Genomic DNA, 26,754 nt, shown 5'->3' with positions numbered 1-26,754 from the left:
GGACGGAAGGGTGGAGAGAAGTGGAGATGCCTTTGTTCCTCCCCCCACAGAGGGAAAGAGACAGAGAGCCTGGCAGCACCTGGAAATTTGCCGGCAGAGGAGGAGAAAGGGGGGGGATGATGCCCAGCGTGGGAGACGGGATGCTGGACTGAGATATCAGCCGTCCAGGGAGTCTGAACTTTTTTTTTCCCTTTGTTATTAAGCTTGGGCCTGCTCTGCTCTGTTCCTGATAACATCTCACAGCATTTATTTGGGGAAGGTGCATTTTCATGGGGGCGCTGGCATTGCGCCAGTGTCAAACCATGACAACAGAATATGCCAAGTCACTGAAAAGAGGCCCCGCCACTTGGGGGGGTGAGAATTCCAAATGAGCTCAACAATTTGTACAATCAGTTTGAAACACCTAAGATGACTTCAGGGAACAACTGGCTAATCAGCAACTCTGTAGAAAAAGAGCACTGATGGAGAAAAATACAAGAGAGGATCTCTGAAATTAATACTATCAGCAAAGTGACACTTTTGCAGAAAAGCCAAATGCTATTAGGGGATGTACAAGCAGAAATAATCTCTGTAAGATACACGACATAATCTTTCTGCTCTATTTGGCATGAATGAGGTCGTAGCTGAAGCGTGGTGTTCCCTCTGCAGTTTCAAGAAATATTTGCATCAGGTAAAAGAAGAGCAGAGTGATTAGGGGTGTAGAAACTTGACCTATTAGAAATCAAAGAGTTGAGATTGCTGCCTCAAGAGAAAAGACCAAGTAGAGACAAGATTAGTAGTCTTCAAATACATAAAAAGCATCTGAAAAGGGGAGAAGATTGAATTGTTACAGGTACCCATTTTCTATGTGACAAGAAATAATGTGCTCTAAATTGCAGAAAGGGAGACATTGGAAGAACCTTTTAGTGGTAAAAATGATTAAGGACTTAAACAGGTTGCCTGAGAAGATTCTGAATCTCCTCCACCAAAGACCTTAAGAGCAGTTTAGATAAACATATGTTGAGTTCAGAGAGAGCTAATCCTGCTTGGGGTGAAAGAATGACCCCTACATATTCCTTCCATACATTTTTTCCTTATTTCTCCAATACATTAACACAATAGAGCCAAAGGTTCACCATTCAGAGTCATGAACTAAATGCATTTGCTAATGATGTGCACAATGGATAAGCAGGACATTGGCAGAAGACAGAAATGCTTTCTCCAGTTAAAGATTATTCAGAGGAATTTCTGCCAGCACTATGTGAGAAAAAATGATAGCAAGAATATCTTGAAATACTTATTCACAGTGCTAGCTAGGCTAGCTAGCAAACTAGGAGACCTTGACAGATCAGAGAGATGAGCAATCACCAACCACGTGAAGTTTAATTAGGGTGTGATTCTTGGGGTGCCCTGCACAGGGTCAGGAGTTGGACTTGATTATCCTGATGAGTTCCTTCCAACTCAACATATTCTAAGATTTTCTGATTGTAAGTTTTAGGTCATTGTGCATAGGACACAGGAAGGCCTTCTTCAGCCTTTCCCAGTGGTGAAACTGAGCATGAAAGAAAGGAATCCACATTAACACTTTAAAATGCTTTTAGGTAAAGTCAAAGGATTTTATTGGGTTTTAACTTGTGTTATTATATGAATTTGGGTCATGTTTTAGCAGAAGTACAGAAGCTTAAATTTGTATTGTTGCCTTATTACAGAGGAACTGAATGACCAGACTGGCTGGAGATGAGTGGGGAATATTAAAAAGCTTGGAAAAATAATGTTATTTCATTATTAAATCAGAGTGTATTTCATCTTACAGTTCAAGATCACATAAGCAAAGAACACCATTTGTGCCATTCAAAGCAATAAGGGAAATTAAACCCCAGAATATCTCTAATTGGAATTTTTTTTAGGTTACCTGCCATTTAGAGAAGTTTGGCTTGGAGACAGGACTGTGTACATCAGAAGGGCAATACAGCAGCACTCACAAATAGGCAGTACTTTTTTAAGTCCATAAGACTGCTTCAGATCTCTGTAGAATAGAGGTTTGTGTTCTGTTAAAGGGTTTTCATCTTCTCAGTACCATTATTAGCCAGCAGAGCCTACACTGGGCCATTCCTCCCTTGCAGACACGTGATCCATTCCAATTTGCTTCTTTTAAATTAGCAACTCTCTTTTGGAGAAAGAGGTTTTACCCAACAGCAGCACATTTCCCTTCTCAAGGAAATGCATAGATTCACAGAATCACAGAATGATTTGGGTTGGAAGGGACCTTAAACCCAGTTCCAACTCCCCTGCCATGGGCAGGGACACCTTTCACTGGATCAGTTTGCTCCAAGCTCTGTCCAACCCAGCCTTGAACACTCCCAGGGATGGGACAGATACAGCTTCCCTGGATAACCTGTGCCTCCTCACCCTCACAATAAAGAATTTCCTCCTAACACCTAAATAACACCTCCCCTTTTTTCAGTCTAAACCCTTGTCCTGTCACTCTCTGCCCTTGTACAAAGATGCCACATTGAGGTCTCCATGGAGACTTTTCTTCTCCAGGGTGAACTGCCCCAAATCTCTCATCCTGTCTTCACAGGGGAGGTTCTCCATCTTATGATCATCTTCATGGCCTCATGTGGTCTCATTCCAACAGGTCCATGTCTTTCCTATGTTGCAAGTCTGAGAGCTGCATGCAGCACTGCAGGTGGGGTCTCATGAGAGCAGAGCAGAGGGGGAGAATTCCCTCCCTCGACCTCCGGTCACACTGCTTTTGATGCAGCCCAGGAAATGAGTCTACAAATGAGCCTATGCAGCATCAGATGTGAGTTTACTGTGTCTTTTGAAACAGACAAAGTGTTGCCTGCAGGACAAGCCAAAAAGACACTTTTATGCATCAAGACTCCAGTGATTCCTCATAACAGATGTTGTCTTCCAAGTCATCAGAGAAGAAATCCATTCTCCTACAGTCACAAAATATAACACAGCATGGCTGGGTTTTGTTGAATTTGTAAGACGAAGAAACCTCTTTCAACCTGCCAGGAGCGTCAAGGAGAGAAACCTCACTGTTTGTGTTTCCTATCTAAATATATTTGTCTCATTACTCACTAAAATGATTGTTGTATTTCTTCCACCAGCAGTCACCCTCACAAAGTGGATAATTGTGCCTCAAAGTCTCTAAACTGTGTTGATGTTCTTTGGGATATAAACTGCTGCACAGAAAACTCAAAGATCATCTTTCAAGGTTTAAGTTTTATCATAAAAGAAAGACAATTGCTTGCACAACTTTTAGATGAGGAAAAGTTATTAGCAGAGTTTAAAGGTGTTACTTGTTGGAATATAGCAGTGCAGACTTGACAATTTGAAATTACTGTAAGTGTCACTAAATAAAGTAATGGGGTCAAATCTCATGTGTCTCTAAACTGGTACAGGTCCATGGAGTTTAACAACATGGTGCTAATTACATCAGCAGAGAATTTGCCCTCTAGTTTCTAAGGGCCTGTCACAGACAAAAATGCTTTGCACAGGCATTTGTTCTCAATTTTATATCCTTGAATGTGCTGGTTTGTGTTTATGCAGTTGCAGAAACTGATGCAGGGATGGATCTGTGCAGTTCCCTGGCTCTGGCATGGCTATCAGCAATCTGTACATTTTCATTTTGAACTCTGGCACCTTGGAATAAGCTGGAGAAGAACTAATAACTCTGTCTGGTGTCTCCAGGTCTAGAGAGATCTGAAATGCTTTTATTGATAGACAATGAACTCTGTTAGTGACTGAGGAGTGTGGAGAGAGTTGAGGGGGGTTCTGCTGCTGAAAAAAAACCAAAACTATTGAGCTACTTTTACTGAGAAAGGGAAAAAAACAAGCAAACAAAACAACTCGACGTACTGTGTATTAGGCTTGAATTCACCTTAGGCCCTTTATCTACTTTTTTCATCCTGTTTTCCCTTTGCTTTATTCCCTGCTCAAACCTATAAGGATTTGACAGCACTGCTGCCCTTTAGCAATACTAGCTCTGCATGGGAGGGCAGCAAAATATTAGCTGGTTTAATGACATTCCCTGACTCCCTAGAAGAGCGGCATTCATCATCATCACTTAAGAAAACACCTCGTCTCAAGTAGACAAGCTCAAGCAGGTTATTGCATCCACATCCATTACAAGGTTGCAACACCTACACCGAGGTTACCAAGAGTCAACATGTGTTTTACTACTACTTCAGAGAAAATTAATGTATTGAACCACAGAGCCAGCTAATTATCCATATCATTGACCCCGACACCTTAATGGAAAGTATTGTTCACCCACTCCACAGCAGCTCACACAGAATTAGCGTCAGATTGAGCATGTTATAGTTGAGGTCTGAAAGCACATAAATGGTTAGAAAGAAGAAAAGTGGCCACTTTGGTCTGCCTTAGCCCCTCTCTCCTGTTCCTCTTTCAGGTGCAACTCTAAGTAGGCTTTTAGCTCACATAAGTGTGTCCCAACAGTGTCCTTGTGTCAAACAGTGATGTCCACGGCAGTTTTCCCTTGGCATCCTAGGACCATGGATAGGTTCCTGTGTTAATTCAGGCTAGAAGGGACCTCATCCACCCAAGGTCCTGCTCACAGCAGCTTCAGCTCCTCAGGGTTTTGACAGCGTTGGGCAGCAGAAGCAGCACAGAGCTGTGAGCACAAAGCCTCTCAGCTGGGTTGGTCCTGCTGATCACTGAGTGCCACAGGCACCTCTTCCCTATGTAGGACTAGCTCTGCCATGCAGAGTCTGCGTCTGCTTCCTTTTAGCTCTACTCCTTACTAACACCCCCAGCACTTTGTCACCACGCTCATAACACTGGCATATTAAGTCCCAAAGTGCAGGTCTGAATATGTAATTATTTGTGGTTTCCCAAACACCATCTATTTTCTAATTTCTTTCCCATCATTAATTTTCCTCCTCTTTGCTGACTTATCAGTTGTCTTAAATATTATCTTTTTAAGTCTCCATGGTGTCCAATGAAAAGGAATTAGGCTTCTGAGTGTGCTTTCAGACTTAATCTTGCAATTATCTACTTCATATTGTTCATCACTCTGGCCAGGCACTCCCTTTAGAAGAATTATTTGGCCTGAATAAATATCTTCAAAGTGTGAAGACTCAGATCCAATAAAGTTTATGGAGGCTTTCATCTTTATTGATATTGTGAAAGTCTGCAGTGTGATTTATTTTTTTTAACTTTGTGGCATAGCATCTTCTTTGTGCTCATAACAATACTCTTGTGCAAGAGTTAGGAGAACTGTAGAAATTACCATTTTCAGAATTTTGATTATTCTTTTCCTTACTGGACTCAGAAATTGGATTATAGGATATAAAGGTATGGAAAATATTGAGACCACTGCACAGAGCTGAAAAGCAGAAATACAAGGTTTATAAAGTGTGTTCCAGATTGCTCTAGACTTCTCACAAGAGATTTTTTGCCTTGACCTGAAGTTTTTAGTGTATTAACTGCGGGAGCATCTTAGTGTTTATGTAGAGTAACTTCAGGCAGCTGTCAAACTTTCAGAAGTGCTGACAATTTTGAAATCCTTAAAAATCAAGTTCCTCTGAAATGAGCAAAACAACACTGCCTCATGACAAAACTTTCATGAAGCAGACAGAAACATAATGATGGCTTCAGAAGCTGAGATCCCTGAGGAAACACATCATCATTTCAAAGCATCAATGCACAGATTTGCTCAGGATACAGCTGACTGCTGAAAGCAAGAGCATCTTTCCAGTCTTGAACCTTTAATCAAATATCAGTATGAAGATTTAGGCACCAAAATCAAGACACTGTCCATGGAAAAGTAAACTTGACCTTGACTGAGTAGAAGGTTGAACTACAGAACATCCTCTTGTCCCTTTCCACTCACTCAACTAGAAATTATGAAGAAGATAAATATTTTTAAGACATATTCTTACATATTTAATTTTCAGGTTTATTATTGTCAGCTTAAAACGATGAATTTTCTGAAGAAATTAACTAAAAAACCTCAATGACAGCAAAGAAGCTGTAAAATTAAATTAAACGTCACTCTTCAAAATCCAGAGCAGAAAATACAAAGTTTGTAAGGCAAATACAGTAAATCTATGTACATATTTTAATGGATTAGAAGTATAATGCATGTGGATGACTGTCCTATGCTATGTTTTATTTGCTACACTAAATGCATCATATCTTACAAACCACAGAGAATTGTGCTCCTGTATTAATTACATTTTTAAGTGATTTTCTAATCTTTGAACCATTTTACTGTCTGACTGTTGCAGAGAGTGTATTAGAATTTCACACAGCACTGATATTTGAAAGTATTTAAATAGTAAGCAAAAGCTCTCCATTTTTTGTGTTCTTTCAGCCATTTATTTCTATTAGTATCAAAGTAGCTGTTTTACATTATGCAAACATTCATTGCAAAAGCAAGTTGGATTGTAGGTTAACTCTTAGAGAAGAAATATATGCTGTGATAACATTACCCAGTGTGGATGTGTTGCACTTAAGGCATTTACTTCAGTATAAATCATTCTTTATATGAAATAAAAGTGCTTTATTGCTTTATAGCAAGATCCTAAACCACAGTAGATGGATGTCGTAAGATGTAATCTGGGTGCCAGTCAATTGGTGCTCTTTGTAAAGTAAAGGATGAAATTGTAGACAATGATATCCAGAAGAACATAAAAATCTGATGTATACCCACAAAATCAATGACTATTTAGAATGAAGCTTGAAAACTTGGTATAAAACACTATCTTTGCCTCATCGAGCTAGGCCTACATCTTGTCCCATTGAGTGAATTTATGGAGGCAGTACTGCAGTATCTTTAAATGAATGAGAATTCCCTTGCTCCTTCAGGTCTAAGACACACAGTGGAACATTATGACCTGTTGAGATTTCTCTGAGCAGCAGCAAAGGTAATAACAGCTCCACTGCCAGGGATATGGTAAATCAACCTGTATTTCCTTTTAAGAACATCCTTGCTTGTGAATTGTATAACCATTGTACATGTTTAGCAAAACAAGGAATTAATTTGTTTTCAGAACTTGCCAGGAATTCTCCATACATGTTCTTGCAGTAGGAAGAGAAAAAAATTAGTGAAGCGAAAATTATTTTTTTTTCTGGAAATGTCATTTTTCTGAGAAAAGCGCTTTTTTTTCTGCCTTAAAAAAAGCCATATACATTTGGACAGAAAGGCATATTTACTGCTCTTTTTTTTTTTTCCTCCAAGAATTTCCTCTGTACATTTCTAACTAATCCTTAAGTAGCAGTTTTCATCAGTAGCTTTCAAATCAGCACAAAGGAGAAAAATGTCATTGTTCCTCCTGAACCTAGGGCACAGCAAGGGGGTAGGAAGGAGATGCTAAGTGGCTTGCATTAATCTCTCAGCATGCCAGTGCAGCAAAACCCACCTCCCAAACCCTGGGACTTTTCCTACTCACTTTTGCACAACCAGCCAGCACTCCTCCCTTGCCTGCTCTTTTGGCAAGAATCCCACTGAAATCCTCAGCCCAAATCACCTCTAAATATGTCAAAATATGGATTAAACTTTTATATTTGAGCAGTTCATCTGATGAAGGAGGAACTCAAGGCTCAGTTAGAAAAAGTTCTTCCCTTCCTTCTCAGTTCATCAACTTCTGAGTACTGGGAGCCAAACAATGTGAATTTTTGTGCCTTGAATGTTTATTGTTTTACTTTGTAGCTCAGCAAAGAAGAAGAGAGCAGGTGTGGAAGGCAGGGAAGAACAGTGGGACTCCTTCAAGACAGGAAAAAATACTCTCAGGCATGGGGAGAAAAAGAAAGAATAAGCTGCTCTGTGCTACCTGTGCCTACAGTGGAGATGAACTACATTACCAACAGCAGTTCTGTCTTTTGCTCCATGCACCTCATTTTTTGCATAATAAGAGAAAATTATACTTTTGTCATGCTGTATTAAAGATAATTATCTGCTTCAATCCTTGTGGTTTTCTGTGGTTTTCTATGGTTTTGTAGTTAACCCAGTTACACTCCTTGATATTTTCACAACAACTGGTTGTTGCTGCCTCAGAAGAGAAATTCTTTGCTTGTTCTTGAAGTCTTTATCCATCCAGATGTTAATCTTGACTATTCATTGTTCAATCAGTCAGCAGCAGCATGGTCTGCAAGGACAAAAGGAAGCAAATATCCATGGAAGTTGTACTGATTTCCACAAAGCAGTGAGTGTGGAAAGAAGTTTAGGTCTAGTGGGGCTGGAATTCTCTATGGTAGCTGCTCTTCTAACAGAGGACCCTTTATAGGAAAACCAGTCACTGAAGGAGACATCCCAGGGATCAAATTTCGGAAGTTCTGTAGGTTTGTACGTTCCCAAAGCCTGGAAATCTGATGATGTCCTTGAGAGTATCACAGATTTCATGTTCACTGATACAGCTGAATGAATGGCTGGCCTAAAAATGTAAGTCACAACTGTGAAAATGGTCCAAAGAGAGGAAAACCAGACCAATGAAAGAGATGCCTTGAATGAGAGCAAGAGATAACTCCACATCACTGAATACAGTGTGCCTTCCAGGGAGTATCTTCAGAAAGCCAGTATTGGGCACCTGAGACATTCCAGTGCTTTAAAGGACTTGCAGATTGTGAAATTTGTGGATTTCTTATCCCTGGAAATGTTCAAGGCCATCTTGGATGGGGCCTTGAGCAACCTGGCCTAGTGGAAGGTTGAAACCAGGTGGTATTTAAGATCCCTTTCAACCCAAATAATTCTATGATTTTATGAAATGTAAACCTCACGCTCCAGTACTTAAGCACACAAAGGCTTTGCTTTGCCTACAGGCCAGCACTGGAGTCCTCCTTGTCTCAAGGCTTTCTTCCTCAGACTTGCAGTCACACATGAGGGAGGGCAGGATGCTTGGGTCCCTCATGCGCATTTTTTCCTTATGGTAATATCTGAAAACATCAGCTGGAATAACTGCAAAGTGTCAGAGCACTACAAAAGACAGTAGGATTCTCAAGTCACCTATCATTTTAATAGACAAAAGAATGAGAGAATGTAAATATTATCGTTCCTGCTGAGCAAACAGAGAGCTGCTGTCACTCAGAGAGGTCAGGCAGATTAAGGAAGAAAACCCAGATCTCGTGACTCCCAAGCCAGTGTCTGAACCACACAACCACAGTTGTGTTCTCAACAGACCTGCTCTCTCTGGGTTTTGATCAGCATATATTGCTTCCAGCAGTTACTCTGCCTGTTTTCCACATCCCTATTAAATTATTCTATAGATGATGTAAAAGGTCAGAGGAAAAAGAAAAAAAAAACACATGCAAAAGTGGTGAGAAAAATGCCACCCCTTTTCTGTAGGCTTATTGTAAAATAAATAAATAAAGAAGTATTAAAGAAGGAAAAATTACCAAGGGAGTAATAAAAAGTTAGCTTTAGGCCAGAGAAATGCTGCTTTTCATTTCTATATAGTACATGAGAATATTTTGTGGACTAACAGTGCATGAATAATGTTTTATTAAAATGTATATCTTTACAGCTTTATTTTATCAGGTCCTTCAAGGCCTGGCATAAAAAAGGTTTAACAAGTTTGACACATGCTGATTTAGCATTTACACCACAAACTGAATCTGCTTTGTGAGGGAAAATAGGCCAGCTTTCAAAATACAAACACTGTGAAGTATTCAAAGTGAAACAAAACAAAAGTGAGAAGTGGGAAGAAGGAAAAAAAGAAGAAAAATGCAAACCATGATCATTCCAAACCTGCTGTGCAAAGGTTTTAGACTAACTTTGCAAATATATTGCATTAAGTGTTGTAGCACTGATGATTCCAGCATCCAAGTTTCCAAATGGAGTGTGCAAATCTGGTTTGTAGGATGCAACCAGAAGTAGTCAGTGAGGTTTTTTTTTCTTTTATTCTTTCAAATGAGCCCAAGGTCTGGCCTTCCTGAGCCACCCTTTCAGCTACCAAACACTAAAAGAAAACCTTTTTCAGAATGTAAGAGTTTAAACAATTTAAATTAATGTCACATCTTCAGTTGCAGAAGGAAGCATTTTAGAAATCTCCTTGTTCAGCTTTTGTCTCCAAGCCAGAAGAAAGTGCTGCAAGCCCCATTACTTAAGAGGAAATATGCTTTTTCTGTGCTAGGGTAAACTGTGACCCAGATTTCTGTGATATTGAAGTTAGTCGACCCTCAGCTAAACTCTTGTCTAACCTGTCTTGACTTGTAAAATGTTTTTAGGCACAATTTTTTTTTTTTTTTTTTTTTTTTTTTTTTTTTTTTTTTGTTTGTTTTTGTTTGCACAAAGTCTGGATAGCTGGCACATTTTACAACTTTGCATTTCCATTATTAAAATTGCCAGATGGAGAACAGTTAAAATTATTTTTAATTCTGTTCCTTTGATATTTTTGCACTTCTGCTTTTCAAGTAACCAGATGGGGGTTAGATAAATCCTCTGAGCTACTTGTTTATAAATGGACTGCAGAGACAAGAGTATAAATCCATACGTTAAACTTGCTGGAACTGCTACAGCACTACAATAGGCAAAGGATGGATAACACATCCTTTTTGTTAACAGGACACCATCTTTATAGACCTAATCAATAAACTAATTAGGATTTGAGGTGTACCCATGCCCAGCTTCACAGTGAGGCTTTTATGCTATATCTACATTTCCTATATTTCTGCCAAATTAGAGACAACAGAAAATTGCCTCTGTCATGGCACACACCTGAACTTTTATTTCTTGGTATATTGAACAGCAGAGGCCCACTCTACATCAGAACTTAACACGTCAGTTAGAGGGAAAGATAATTTATATGAAGCCACTAATATTTTCTCTGAAAAATATATTCCTATGACATTCATTTAATCTAAAGATTATTTCTAATGTTTTTTCTGACTCCTACATTCTCTTTGTTTTAAAACTCCAAAACTTTCTAGTACCTTAAGACCCATTTAATACTGATCATTATAGAACTATTTTTTTTTTAATTTTATTTATTATTTTATTTTATTTTATTTATATAGCATTTTTCCCACCAGCATTTCCCACGAGCATTTTTAACTTAAGAGATTCCAAATCTACTTGGAAGGGTATAAGTGGACACAGCCACTTTCTGCAGCAATCCATTAAGAGGGAAACAGTTACAGTTGTTACATTCCATTGCAATTTCCAAAATTATACAGATATAAAGCCTGAATGTCAAAAGTTAAAATTAAATTAAATTAAAATGTCAAAATTAAAAATTAAATTAACAGACCTGGTGTCATCAAGTACACATCAGGCTTTTGATGAAACCAGCAGTCCTTTACTTACATGTAAGGCTTGAAATAACTTAATACAGGAATTGTGTATCAGAAATTCTACAATTTATTAAGCTGTGTGGAAAGTCCTTCGTCATTTTAGAAACAGAGTAATTTATAGTTTTAGCCAACAGTTTTTATCTTAGCTACTGTGTAGTTTATTCAACTAGAATAAATCTTTCCTTAATAGTCTTCATAGGCAATAAATATTGGGGTGTGGGACAGAATATATTTCATGTGGGAACAGGTATGGTCAAATATTTGGTAACATTTACAGAAATTTTAAGCCATTTTTCCTATTTTTAGCCTGTATTTAGTATGAGATAGGTTGACACATTCCTGAATAAACAGCATAGCTCTATACAACAATTGCCAGTTTCTTTCCATTGTATGTTTTACTGCTGGGCAATTCAGAACCAAAATCATTGTAGGAAAAAGAATAGTTAGATTGGGTAATGGGGCTAATGGAAAGTGATAATTGAGGAAGCTATGAAAGTTGGAAATTTTGTAGTCTAATAATAAAAGAACAAATGTTAATTTTAACTGCTTCGCAGTAATCTGCACAGAGGAAGATTTGCGTAGCAATAGAAATCTGATCAATGAGGAGGTTGTCTTGGGATTTTCATACAAATTGTCAAGCTCTGCACATCTACTTTTTCTGGTGACATATTACCCTGCTTGTTTAGTTGCCTCTCCTATGGATTTCTATTTCAAATTTAACTTCCAAACACTTTGTGAATACAGTACAGTGCTGTGACAGCAGTAGGACACTATGAATCCTTACAGCACTTTCCAACCGATGCTGTGTGTTCTGTGGCAAATTTCTCTTGATTTCAATGGCAATGGCTCTGAAAGTCTATCACAGGTTTAATTTAATGTCACCCTTCTCATAAAATTTTGTTCTTCTTTGGTTTGACCTGCATTTCCATTTGGAGAGCGATAATAAGGGTTAATTGCTGCAAGTGCTCGTTGATGTAAATCAGCTGATGGTTGCTGATGAGTGAGCTGGGGAAGGTCTGCAGAGCAAGTTGTTTTGCTTTGTTTCCAGCTCAGCATCGCGGGCGGCCCCATCCTCTCTGCAGGCTCTGCTCCCACAGAGTTGTCCAGATGGTCTGGCTCCGACTGCCTTTCCTTTCATGTAAGGTGGGGAAGTGCTGGGGAAAGTTTGTGTCTGCCTGAAATGACTCATCCCCCAGATCCCCAGGCCTCAGCTGCTGCACAATCCTCAAAAGATCCCAACATGTGCCTTACACCATTGTTTTCCTTTTTTCTTCCTTTTTTTTAATAATCTCATCACCACATCTTGCTCCTTGAGCCCTGGAAGGATGCAGGGGAGCAGATGTTGCTCCCCCTATTATCTCAGTAATGTGGCAAGCTGGAGAATGACAGGCAGGACACATCAGGATGGCTCTGGCAGGCTACAGTCACAGCACAGCAGACGTCTCAGGGATTGAGGAATGTTGGGAAAAGGCCTGATTTACAGGTTTGTGAAAGATGTAACCTGGCTGAGATGTACTGGAGCTCAGTCTCCCCCCATTCCCCACTGACAGACTGACTCTCAGCTGGTAAACCATATACACAGTGCTCATATTCCAGTCAAATCATAGCTGGAACAGCCAAGAGGATTTTAAACTAGCTTGTTTAGAAGGATAGGTGAAGGTCCAGGCAATCTAAACTCAAAATTTTACCTGCTCATCAACGAAATATATTTTCTTATTTCTTACATGAGGTAATTCCTTTCTGTACCATGAATTAAAATCAAAGGAACTGGGAATTTATATTTAAAAATATGATACAGTTATCTTGTTGAAAGACTGCTGATTAGAATAAACAGATTTCATATCTCTACCTATAAATAGTCTTAAATGGGGGGAAATGTGGGGAAAAAAATAAAAAGAGTGGAGAGGATTTTTGGATCATGGGATGACTGGTGTTGGAAAGGACCTCAGAAAGTCTCTCTAGTCAAAGCTGGGATAACCGTGAGGTCACATCAGGTTGCTCAAATAGAGAGATCTGAAAAATGGGTCTCTGCAAAACATAAAATATACTTGTCATAGAAGAGTACTTGAAATAGAGATCATTTGTGGAATTAATGAATGAGTGGAATCAGAAGTGTCCAGAGGCTGGTGCTGTGAAAATCTGTGCAGGTCAATAAGTTCATGGACCATGGATGGCAGGAGAAGCACTAAGCCCACAGCCTCCATCTCCACTGGCAGGACTGAGAGTGCACACCCCTCAGGGATGTGGCATGGTGATGCAAAGGTGTCTCCCCTGTGCTGATTTTAGCCAAAACCAGCACATTCCACTCAACTATTTCAAGCAGGAGACACAAATCAAACCCCAGGATGTGTTATTCCATAAGCACCAGTTAGTAACACATGGAGGAGAACTGAGGTGTGATGGGAGATGGCCCCACCCCTGGAAGTGTTCAAGGGAGGTGAGACTGAGCAATCTGCTGAAAGGTGTCCCTGTCCAGGGTGGCAGGTCCCTTCCAACCCAGCTCATTCTAGGATTCAATTATTTCATTTTCTGAGTCAAGGCTACTCTATCCATGTACTTGGTAGCAAATAATCAATGATGATTTTTTGGGGGTTTTTAAGTTTCAAACATAAATGATATTGTGCTTGATGCAAACAAAGTCTCTCCTGGACTTCATTATGTTGGACAAAGATGGATTTGTCCCTGGACTGTGTTACCTAAGGATGAATGATCATGACACGATTACATTCAGTACAGCAAACTGAGTACATACCTGCTAGTCATTCACATACTGGTGCTTTCAAAGAGATAATTTTCCAAAGGAGAAGAATTCTGAATGAAACTGATTGAAAAATAGACAGTTCTTCATTCATGGTTTATTAGATAATCATAATTCCACAGTGAGGAAAGAGGATACCTTTGGCTGGAAGCTTATGCCGTCCCAGTAGTATGGACAGAAATTTTAGATAAATAGAGATAGAGCAAGAGAAAATGAGACGGGGAAAAGGAGGAATAGAGAAAAATGAAAATTTATGAAATATATCAGGTTGTAGTAGAGAAGCCAGAGGCAGAGCAGGAGGTGGCTGTCAGGACTACGACCAAGTGGGAAAAGCTGAAGGTGTGCCAGGAGCAAACAGCAGCACTATAGCTCAGGGGACTGTGAACATTATTGCCACATACTGGTATTGTTGCTGGTAAGGCAGGAATAGTCTTTGGCTCTGGGATAGCCTATTTACTTCAAAGTTGTTCTTCTATCACTATTTAATTCAGGAATTCCTGCCTTTAGGATCCCTTTTCTTGTATTATTGAAAATGACATGATTTCTACAAGTCCAATGTATTTTTCATTCACTGGGTTATTTTCTTAATTATATTTGCTGGAGATAGATTCAATTGCAGTTTTGTGCACCTTCAATTTATGCTCCTATTTCTGAAGCCTTTGGCAGTCTTTCAAAGAGTGTCCACACACAGAATTTAGTCTCTCAGCTTTAGATGATAGCTCTCAATAAATTCACATGCAGTACTTGCAGAGGGAAGAGCATCTTCCCTTTCCTCCTCCTCTGAGGAGACCTACAGAATAAATCCTGATCTGAAACACTTCATTGATCTTGGTAAACCTCTCCTTTCCACCAAACACGGTGTCTGATGAAGTTGCAGCTACTACTCCTCCAGTCTTGTGCCAGGTTTTACAGCAGAAAGTAAAGATTCTGTGCTACATTAATGTTCAAGTGTTGTTTTTCTATTCCAGGTGTCCAAAAGCTTTCCTGACACCAAGGTCAGGATAGCTTCCCATGACAGTTTTGCTCAGATAAGTGTTTGGAATATCAGTTTAGGTGATTTCACAAAAATTATTTTCCCCTCTGATGGTGGGGGAGAGGGGCCAGATGCGAGATGGGGAGTGGGCTTTTGTTTCAGCAAGAGCTGGAAAATATTCAGCATGTACAGGTGAGGATAAAACATGGCACTGCTTCTCCATGCTGTGCTGAAAGCTCTGTTAAAACAATTTATTTTAAAGTGGTTTCATACTTCCTTCTGTACATGAACTCTTGGTATAGGTCATCGCTATCCAAAGAGAAAGTTTTCAATAGCACATCAGGAGAGATGGAGGTGGGCAATCGATTTCTCTAGATCCTGGGTGACAGATATTTTGGCTTTGTATTTGAAACATAGCAGAATTATTTGCTCATATCACACAAGGACAATGAAATTTGTTTCAAATTCATAGAAATTTAGATATCTAGAATCGTTTATTGGGAATGTATAATCTTAAATATGTTGATTGGGTTAATCTGCCCTGAGGAGGAATTCTTATTTGCCCAGCCATGGTTAAGGTTATGACAGTTCAAAAAAGGCAGCTGGGCTGCCCCACATATGCACAGGTTGCTCAATCTGTCAGCAAAAGGGGAAATATAAGAAAAGATAAAAATTTTGGCCAAAAAATATTTGTCTAATAAGGATGTAACAAATGTAACCCAAGCGTTCCTTTAAAAATACCATTCCCTTATGGCATTTCAGTGGGAAAATGGCACTCAAGGCTTTCTATTTTGCATCCCTTGGCAGTCTAGGGAAGATTGTGGCTGTTCACGACCAACAGAGCACAGGTTAACTGGGTTGAGCACAGGCCAGTTAATATCCCAAACAGGCCTCAGCTAGATGATTGTGTTTTGGGAGAAGTGTTAGGCCCAGTGTTGTGCCAGGCTGTGGTATCTATAAATGACAACGTGAAGCCTGAATTCACAATTGACATCATGAAATGAACATGAATTTTAGATTCAGTGTTCCTAATCTGAAAAGAAGGCTGCTTACTTCTTAAGGAGATGGTAACTAAAAGAAAAGAAAAAAAAAAAAAAAGTAGTCTTGGGGGTATTTAAAGCAGCCTGGTTAGTGACTAGACACCTCTTTCTGCAAGAGGAAAAAGCTTTCTCAAACTACTGGATAAGCAATAATTAGCAACAGCTGGAACTTCTCATTTGCAGACAAGCTACAAACTAAAAGAGAAATATAAATTATCTGAAGAATCAACCATGAAAAGCAGCACTATCTTCCTCTCCTGGTTTCCTCAGGCAGAGACTGAACTCCTTCCCAGCTGTTGAGTGACAATTTGTAATTCAGTCCTCTCTATTTCTGTCAGATGGGGGAGCAGTGAAATGTAAGATGGGAAGCTGAAAGAGGTAGAATTAAATTGGATGTTAGGTAGAAATTTTTTACTCCAAAGGGTGGTGGGGCCCTGGCGCAGGTTGCCCAGAGAAGCTGTGGCTGCCCCATCCCTGGAAGTGTCCAAGGACAGGCTGGATGGGGCTCTGAGCAACCTGGGGTAGTGGAAAGTTTCCTGCCCATGGCAGGGACAGTGGGATAAGATGATTTTTAGTGTCTTTTCTAACCCAAGGCATTCTATGGTTTTATGATCTACTGATCTCTGCTTGCCTGATATAACAGGAACCTGCAAAATGAAGTTTCCCAAGGACACCCCATGAATTATTAGCAACAAATCCAGTCCAGACTTGGGGGACTCAGGCTGTCTTAGGTCCTGCAGCTTCCAGAGAAGTGTGGATTAGCTTAGGTTGAACACCCAAATGAGGAAAGAAGGGTACTTTCCTTGCCCTTCTACAGGCCAAACTTTATGATGTGCAATTTTCAAGACTTCCAGTGTCTAGAGGGTAGTGCAATGTTCTAGAAAGCTGCTTCTATTAATCTCACTCTTTTTGCAGTCTTTATTGGTTGTATTTTGTCAGATGAAGCAATGAATGTTTATGCCCGAGGTTTAGAAAGCAATAAAAATGTTTTATTTTCAACATGGGGACCTGTGCTTCTCTTTATTGGAATCACAGACTAGGTCCTGTCTGGGAGAAAAATCACTAACATGCTTGGGCTTGTGTAAATGAGGTCAGCAGGAGAGAAAAGTGTGGCATGATACTTTGAGTATTTTTGAATGGAAAGAAAGTGTCTCCTGTAAACAAATTATGTGCGTGACTGTGACCCATTGTATGTAAATAATTTAACCTGGGCTACAATAGCTATTAATGCTTTGAAAGATACAAAGCTTTTATGAACACATGTAGGAAGTCATGGAATCATCGACATGGGAAGGAGGGAAGGAGGGAAGGAGGGAAGGAGGGAAGGAGGGAAGGAGGGAAGGAGGGAAGGAGGGAAGGAGGGAAGGAGGGAAGGAGGGAAGGAGGGAAGGAGGGAAGGAGGGAAGGAGGGAAGGAGGGAAGGAGGGAAGGAGGGAAGGAGGGAAGGAAGGAAGGAAGGAAGGAAGGAAGGAAGGAAGGAAGGAAGGAAGGAAGGAAGGAAGGAAGGAAGGAAGGAAGGAAGGAAGGAAGGAAGGAAGGAAGGAAGGAAGGAAGGAAGGAAGGAAGGAAGGAAGGAAGGAAGGAAGGAAGGAAGGAAGGAAGGAAGGAAGGAAGGAAGGAAGGAAGGAAGGAAGGAAGGAAGGAAGGAAGGAAGGAAGGAAGGAAGGAAGGAAGGAAGGAAGGAAGGAAGGAAGGAAGGAAGGAAGGAAGGAAGGAAGGAAGGAAGGAAGGAAGGAAGGAAGGAAGGAAGGAAGGAAGGAAGGAAGGAAGGAAGGAAGGAAGGAAGGAAGGAAGGAAGGAAGGAAGGAAGGAAGGAAGGAAGGAAGGAAGGAAGGAAGGAAGGAAGGAAGGAAGGAAGGAAGGAAGGAAGGAAGGAAGGAAGGAAGGAAGGAAGGAAGGAAGGAAGGAAGGAAGGAAGGAAGGAAGGAAGGAAGGAAGGAAGGAAGGAAGGAAGGAAGGAAGGAAGGAAGGAATGTTTAGGTGATGCTCCTTTTTAAAATGAGTGGTCCTCAGAAAAAAAAAAAAATGTGGTACTGCTTTTTCAGAAATTAAAGAAGTTTCTTTAGATAATAAATGTAAACAACTGCATTCAATACCTGAGGAAAAAAAAAGCGCTCTCTGACTTTCCCTGAATTAGGACCTTTAGAGTGAACTTTTTCTATGGATAAGCTGTCCTTTAGAACTGAATTTAATGCCAGCCTTCTATTGATGAAGTAATACTGTTATGAAACTCTCTCCAGTACTGTTTTCACAGGGATAACGTGTTGGGTTTTTCCTCAGGAGAGCAACAGCTCATTTCAGTGCACTCTCTGGTGCTTTATTTGGATACACACACACACCTGTACATGGATTTTTGGATGCTTGTGCCTATGCAAGCAGATAAGCACTTCTAAACAAAGGCTCCAGGGGAGTTACATGCCCAGAATCAGGACACTTAATTGGTTTTTGTGTTTATAAAAATCTCCTGCCAGCTGTTACAGCAAAAAGTTGCCTTCCTGTTTTGTCAGCTCTTCCCAGCCTTTGTAATAGGAAGGGGAAATGAAAGTTTTATTTCTAGTGAGTCCGGCAAATCCTGAATCCTGACCAGCATCAAGGAAAACTCAGCCTGTGCTGGTGCAGTTCAGACACAGGCTAAAAGGGTGCTCCTCCATGCCTTTACATGAAATATGTATGGGATTGCTCTGGCATCTGAAGTATTTTCTCCTTCCCTACTCACTTGTCATCATCTTTAGGTCAATAGCAAAGCACACTGTCACGAGGGACCTTGCATCTCTCTCTGTCTAACAGATATAAGCTCAGTGCATAAAATAGGTGTTTCTGGTTGACACCTTCAAAATCACATGCCTGAATGTACTTTAATAAATATGAATATCAGAAATGGACCATTTATTTCACCATTTTCTTAACTGAATAATTATTCCCTCTTGCTATTTTTCCCCCTTATTTCCCTATAGGACTTTGGAGCTTTTAAATCATTTTCTTTCTAAGGGGTATGGTACAGATCACTTATTTAAAGCTTCAGGGGTTCCTTACTTTGCTACAGCAACTCTTTAATTTTTGAAGCGGTAGAAGCCATCTGTCTCAACAGATCATGTTCTTTTACACTGAATGACGAACCAGTATTTCAGTTGATTTATACTTAAAACAGTTTTGGAAAGGAGGGAATTTCAGAAAGCTGCCAATTTTTGTGACTTCTATTAAGTTCCTAGTGTTCTGCTCTGTAGATTGCTAGGGTGGTGTCTGTCCCTCCCAGATGGGAAAGTAGGGCACAGATAAAAAAACAGTTTTCTCAATGTCAAGAAGACAGAGAGAGGAATTAACTGTACATTTCCACCTTGTCCCTTACCAATAATTATCCTATTCCTTGAATTTCTGTGATGGATAGAAAACCAGAGGAAAATATTTGAAGAGTTTATTAAAAGACAGATATAGATGTGGAGCCACTCATTTTCTTTTGTCTCTTTGGAAATGGTTTTCTAAACATTTTACAGTATGCATTCAGCATAAATTAATTACCCTTAGATTTATTCTCCAACGCTGCATGAGATGGCATTGGGGCTGTACAAATGCAGCTGTGGTCCATGTGAAAACATGGCCTTCATAACAAAGCACTTATTAAGGTCATCACCAAAGTTTTTATTTTCTGGGCTGTGTTATGAAGGCAGCCTGAACAATAACCTTTTCATAAGGCTTCATAAGGACCTCTTGGTGTTCACTGTATGACCTGACACCAAAAGAATGGAAATGAAAAGACAGACAGTGTCAGCTTAGGCTCCTCAGTCTGCTGTGGTGCTGGAATAGTTAATGGCTGTTTTTCTCCTCTCCACCAAATCTGACCCCTGACTCTGCCAAATGGAATGAAAGAAGCAGATTGGGGTGTGCAAGGAGCTCTTTTTGAACATGTCTGGCAAATACAAGGAGCTTTTCTTCTCTTTCATTCTTTCTGTTGGGTGAGGAAGGGCAAGCCCTGCCTCAGACTACAGAAGTGTTCTCGCTCTGCCAGTGCCGCAGAACGAAGAAACCTTCCCGCTGGCCAGTAAAGAGAAATTCAGCAAAGGACATAAATGTTTGGCTCATATGCTGTTTAAAGTGAACTACAAACACCTTAAAAACAATTAGGCTGATGGGAGTTTGGGCATCACTGTCTCTTCAGAGAGGCTGGAAAGCATTTCTCTCATAATGAAGTATGTCGTAATAGTGATTTTCTGCTAGGTGAATAGACACAAAACACATCTTTGTTCGTGAGGCTTTTTATTGCAGCAGTTGTCATGAGCAAAACCTGAAAGTACTTGAAAATCCATTAAAAACACAATCAGGAATAAAAAAAAAAATACCATCTCTTGAAAGTTTGTCTCTGCAGACTGTAAAAGTGAGAAGTCGATAAGTATGAGACACATTTATGCAATTTAAGATTAATGATTAACTGTTAAAGTGCAGGCTTTGTACAATCAGCAAGGAAACAAAACCCTTCAATCTCTGCAGCTCCTGGATGAAGCCAACTTCTAAGTTACAGTGTGTGATAAGATTTGCTGAATCCCAGCCCAGTTGGCCATTGACCTGCAGTGAATCAGCGATTGCTGTCTCCGGGGTGTTTTGGTTGCAGTTCCCAATTCCCAAAGAGTAATTGTCAGCTGGATTTATGCCTGCTTGTGACTGCTTTTCCTCTGGTTCTGTACAAGCACCAGTGCATGACTTTGGGAATTTCTTAGACTTGGGACTTAAAATTTCTTGTCTCCCAAATTATGTATTTCACAAAGAAAGAATGGACTAGCTTTAAATATTCATAATAATACTTGGACTTACACCAGTTCTAGGAGTAAGATCTTTAATTCTTTTTTCCATCAGAATTATTAAATTCAGCCAGAATTTTTTCACACATCCAGGCCGTGAACAAGTGTTCAAGTTCCCAAGTTAAAGCAGCATCTTGCCAACTTTAAAACATTTGGCTGGTCAGCAGGAAAGAAAAAGCTGCTTTTAAAGCACTGGAATGCATTTTCAATTAGTCACTCCATTGCTTAAAAGGCGAGGCATTAGGGACTAGGAGGAGAGGCAGGGGGGTGGCAAGGCTGATGGGGAGGGACAGCATGAGACAGTCTGGAGAAGAGCCTTTATCAGCCCCCAACAGCAGCCCTGAAGTTGGAGGCCACTCTTTAATAGCTGAGCTTTGTTAACAACAGGCTCCCCAGGGAGAGTGAGGTTTTCCTGGTAAAATACCAAGATTTCTTTGAAATAATTTAATATTGTTTTGTATGAAACAGTAACAGAATATATGTATTGGGAAGATGGTAGAAGGTTATTTATTTCTCTATTATTGCCTGATAACCAGGCTGCTGGGCACCCTGACTAAAAGGCTGTGCCCTGGCAGAACTTCCTTGGCTCCTAAAATATTTGGAGTGAGATAACACCCTTGAAAGGAGATTAAATAACGAATCCAAACTGCTTACTATACTTGGTTAATTATTCTGCCTAACACTGTGAAGTTCTCAGTCCAATAAGAGTCTGGTAAAGAAAAAGCCGGGGGGAAAAAAAATCTCAGGACATAAAATCATCTTTCTAATGCTCAGTAGCATAACTGCTTTTGCTTTTTTAAACACTTTGTCCTGTACTTGACCTTCAAATGTTTGTAGCTAGCTGATCTGGAACTTTTTTGACTCCACAGCTGTCTAAACTAAGGATGATGACATTGCTTAGAGATCCTATTGTGTATGTGTGTATACAGGAATGCTGTTTTCAAAAGTATATATGTGTATTTATTTTAGCATGACTCAAAGTCTTGGAAAGCTTGTACTTCTTTATCATATTAACTGAGAACTGATAAATTCTCACTGGGGGAACATGTTATGGCATGAAAGACACAAATTCCACAATAGGCTGGATTTCAGCAGGTAGAGAAAATTTTTGGGGTTGTTGCCTTCTGGCTAGCAGTAATAAATTTGCTTAAGTAATATTTCACAGATGTGCTGGCGGTTTCCTGGCAAACAAGCTGAAGATCATAGGACATTTCTTTACTCAAAGCATAAAAATAAAAGTTTTGAATACAAAGTCCTCAGCCCTAACAGAAAAAATATTTGGCGAAAAGCTGAGCTGGAGTCAGAGCACAAGAGTTAAAATAATTTTACAGTGAGTTTCTGTTTTATTTGTTTTCTCCTACTATAGCTACATGCTGTATGAAACACGTGAGGCTGTTTTGGAAAATCGACTGCCTGTTACAAGTTCCTCTGTGCTAAACTTGATCTCGTAGTTTTATTTTTAGAAGGCTCATAGTTGCTGTCCTCAGTGTTGTAGGAAAAGCTGGCAAAATGTCAGCAAGGTCCTGCAAAATGGAGACATGGCTTTCAGATACAATAGTTTGAGATTAAAAAAAAACAGAAATAACCACAGTAAGTGCAAAAGGGAAAGGAATAAGTATATTTACTCCTGCAGTATAGTTTTCATGTGGATATGTTGGCAGAAATAATGGAGCATTTTCTATGGGAAGACAGTGAAAAATGTATCTATGGAAAGTATAAGATGTACTTGTTAGAGATAAAATTCTTGAAATAGACATAGTTTGTGGAATTTTGGGATGAACAAAGTAAGACACTAAGCATATTGGTGCAGTGGGGTATAAAGACAGAGTATCTGCTTCTTTCTCACCTTGACCTGCAACAGGATGTGACAAGGACACAAACTTGGCTTGTCAATGTGTCAGGAGAGGTCAGGGTATTTTGATTTTTGTTTTCTTTGCAGGTTAAGCGTGAAGCCTTTCTTAATTCGAGCCTGGTCATCAATATGTTTGCACTATATGAAATACTAAGTGAGAAGTTTGCATGGGAAAATAGGTGAGTGTAGCTCTAAAACCAGGAAATGTGGCAATAGAGAGGAAAGAGAAAAGGCAGAGCGCTGCAACCACTGATGTCCTCCCCAGCCTCTAAAGAGGGATTAACATCTATAACAGTGGTTTACAAACTATTGGGAGGAATAAAAGAGACATTGGCCAATCTCTTTTTATTTGCTTTCCATGCCAAAAAAAAAAAAAGGAAGTTTCCTCAGTTCCAGAAAGAAACAACTGAATTTAATTTTCCATTACAAGCGTCTTGCCCACCTCCTGCAGTTAAACAAATATAGGGCCCAAAGTTTCTAGAACTGGATAGAAGCCTTATCTCTGCAGAATTGCTCAGAGATATATGTGTATCAGGTGAGAAACACCCTGTGCCCCGAAGGTTTTAAGAGAGAGGTGGAACATCTGTAACCTCCAGCTGTCCTCCACCCTCCTGCCCTAGATCTGCACCTGCAATCCCACCATCAGCTGTCTCTGATGTGTTTTTCCTCACTACACCCCTCTGAGACAAAGCAAAACTGTTGGAAGCATTGCCTAGGGGAGGATGTAAAATTCCAAAGTCTGAACTTGAGGCCTGACTTGATAACCTGATCAGCAGATATGGCCCCACAGGCTGAGCCGGGAGCTTCACCTGGCTGGGGCGGGGAGGAGGCAGGAGATGACTCAGTGTTTCTACTAAATGAGGGGTCAGTGATGCTCTGGCCTTTGAGCAAAGAAGGCATTTTGTATCTGGGTAATTTAAAACTGGTTGTTTCTGTTTGGCCACTATCAGCTGGCTGCTTTCTGGCAGGCAAAATGGTCGCATTCTCTTTTTTTGGGCGGTGGCAAGCCTCAGTGTCACCTTCTGGCCAGGGCAAGACTGAGCTGCCTTTGTGCAGCCGGCAAGGGGGGTTCAGGCTGCTCAAACCCAGCCTCCAGCAGATTAGGGAGCCTGCAATGGTTTAGGCACAACTCAAGTTTTTATCTCACCAAAGAAGGAGGCAGTGGAAGACTAAAAAGTTCATTATGCCTTATAATACTCCTTATTATGTTTCCATGAGTGTGTCTCACACTACCAGATCTCCCAAATCTCTCTGTGACCACTATATTGCTGTATTGCTGCTTCTTTTAACGTACAAGGGCTGATCTTAACTTTTTTTTTTTTTTTTTTTTTTGAGAGAGAGAGAGAGGAAGAGAGCTGGTGGCAGAGGGAAACTAGGAGCATATGCCTGTGATATAAATATCAAAGTGGAAGTATCTACCAATTGGGTAGTTTGGTTCTGACTGAGCACTTCATAAGGTACTGTTTTGCTTTTTTCCTCCAAAGAATTTTAATTCGGGAATTTCCAGAAATCCTAATGAATTGGCAGAGCTGAAGGAGAGGTTACAGTCATTTGCAGGATGAATGGAAAACATTTAGGAGGGGAAGAAATGCAAAAGAAATATTTAAATAGAGGAAAATCAATGTCAAAAAGTATTACAGAAACACAAAAGAAGCCAATAAACTCGATTTTCCAAGGTAAATACACACTATCAGCAATTACACAACTTTTCAGATCACCACAGTAATCTGGAGGATGCTTTACCATTTATTTTTTAAGTAATAAAAAAAAAAAAAAAAAATTGGTTTAATGGAACTATAGAGACACCTTCTCCCCTTTCAAACATCCAAAGGGTTACATCTGGCCTTGTATGATTAGACTTTTTATTGTTCCTCTATAATAGCAGTCTTGCTTTAGATCAGTGCATTTCAAGCACAGCTTCTGTGTTTAAGTCTATCAATTCTAATAGAGTTAAAGAACAGAGAGGGGAGAGAAAGATTATTCTGTGTTCTAAAGGTTGTGAACTGCTTTTAATGCGTGTCTGTCTCTCCATATGGGGGTGACGGACAAGGGGAGGGAAGGGTGGGAGAGGAGTTGCATTAGAAAGTCCCTCCTTTAAAAGTGTCAAACTCCAACCTGCACAGAACAGGGAAAGAGAGACCACCACCAACTCTCAGAAAATAATATAAAAACAAACCTCAAAGGTTGAAGAAAATACCCAAAAGGAGAAGACTGCAGCTTGCAGTAATCTGTAAATGATTGCTGGCAAAGACTGGAGGTTTCGAGCTTGAGCTGTGTTTGCTCCAAAAGAAAGCCAAGAAGGACGGTGTTAATAAAGAGAGATTTAACTGAGGGCTGTGCTTGGAATAAAGTGGACTACAAAAAGGTCAAATTTGATCAGTTGGAGCAGATTACAAGGGCTTTAAAAGGTAGTGGTGAAGAAATGAAACTGGGACTGTGAAGCAATATAGCACAAGATTGATTTTGGGGGTGGAGAGAAGCTGGGACAAGTGCTTATCAGCTTGAGAAGGAGGAAGAGCTGTGCTGGGTTTGTTGTCATTCCCACACTGAGTAGAGTACTTGCTGCTTTTGTGGTTAGCCTTCCCTGCCGTGGTTTTTCTTTTTCTTTTTCTTTTTTTTTTTTTTTTGGGTTTAATATACATATTTTATTATTGTTATTCCTGCAATGGTGTCTATAATCTCTGACTTGGATCCTCTGAAAAGCTGGAAAGTTTTAAGGTAGGCCTATGTTTTCTTCTGTTTGGTACAGGCATTTTGGGGTTAGCCCTAAATTAACTGGAGCTTGAGTTATAATCGAAATGCGAGCCCTGGGCTTAAGTAAGAAAGGAGTTCCTGGTAATTAGAGCCCTTTTAAGATACAGTAAAACCTTAGAACAGATGTTTAGAGAGACCCGAGAGAGAATTTTTAAATATACTTCTCAGTGTTACAGTACAGTGAGGAATTCTTTTTTTTTTTTTCTTATTTCTTTTTAAGGAGAGATTGCTCTGTAAATTCAAGCTAATAGTAAAGGCTCACACCAGTTGCAACTGCAGCGTTAACTCTCTGCTTTCCTTGCTGTGCTCTGCATGGAAATGAATGGGAAACTCCAGAGAAGCAAAAACAAACAGCATGAAAGTTGATCAAGAAGTGGAAAATAGTCTTGGGGGAAGGAAGGGGGACTGAAGTGCTTGTTTCATGTTGTTGTTGAAATTCCCACATTTTGCTGCCTCTCTTAAGGCAGGTGTTTGGCATTTAAAAGTTGCTGCTTTTTTACCTTCAGCACTGATGTTTGGGGGGTTTTTAATTTGCATAGTGAAAAATTGTAATTTGAACTGCTAAAAATGGGAAGGGAGAAAAAAATATCCCCATTAGTGTTTGCTGCAGATATTGAAGATCCACAGTGTTAAATGTCTGTGTTTAATGCTGCTGTGCCTGTTTTTGTCTTCTTGAGAATCCAGACGTATAAAAGTTTGCAGATGGTTTGCAGAAACTCCTGTAAGACATTGGAAACATCTGGGAGTGTAGATGGCAAAATTATAAAATCACTTAAAGTTGCGTAGATACCCCTCAGTTTTTTTTGCGAAACATGAAGCTGCCTGCACTGAATATTTTATCTGAGTAAATTACAAGGACTGGGGGCTATGACTTGTGATATTACTATGCTATCTATAGATGTAATAATAATATTTTGAAGTATACTTTAGATTCTTGATACAATTTTTTTAAAGAACTTACTGTGTTCTGAACTGAAAGAGGAAAAACAACACTTCAGAGTCAAAGTATAAAGTCTACTTATATGACTAAGGCTTTTTCCCTCACTGAACTTTCTATTTTAGGAGTTTAAAATTCTCTTGACCATTTTCTGAGCTCCTATGTAGGACTGGGCGCTGAGACCCTCTATCCTTGCCTATGGTATGAGACTTGGCACAGGGGGCTCGTTGCAAGTTTATTCTGTTTTATTTTTCCAGTCGTTTGGGGCTGTCAGCACAGAATGATGAGTTTCTGTTTGACTCCAAAAGTTCCGTGTGGACTCAAACGCGGGGCTGTGAGGGATGGAGGAGCGCAGGGCTGGGAGTGGCATCGGGGCTGGGCGCTCCCCCTGCGCCGGAGCAGGGACCAG

The 26,754-nt window shown here is 40.0% G+C and overlaps 1 protein-coding gene across 3 annotated transcripts in view; it reads left to right on the top strand.

Annotated features, from left to right (window-relative positions):
• CELF2 (CUGBP Elav-like family member 2) overlaps positions 1 to 26,754 on the top strand; it is a 543,341-nt gene that overhangs the window by 147,347 nt on the left and 369,240 nt on the right. Inside the window, exon 1 of one of the 3 annotated variants that reach the window (XM_053977019.1) lies at positions 25,322 to 25,372. The exons of the other annotated variants lie outside the window; for them this stretch is intronic. The gene's annotated coding sequence lies outside the window, so the exon portion shown is untranslated. Of the gene's footprint in view, positions 1 to 25,321; positions 25,373 to 26,754 lie in introns of those variants that run through there. 3 annotated transcript variants of the gene reach the window in all.

This window comes from Vidua macroura, chromosome 5 (genome assembly GCF_024509145.1).
Source record: "Vidua macroura isolate BioBank_ID:100142 chromosome 5, ASM2450914v1, whole genome shotgun sequence".
Classification (NCBI taxonomy): Eukaryota; Metazoa; Chordata; class Aves; order Passeriformes; family Viduidae; genus Vidua; species Vidua macroura.
This window is presented reverse-complemented; position numbering and strand designations above follow the sequence as displayed.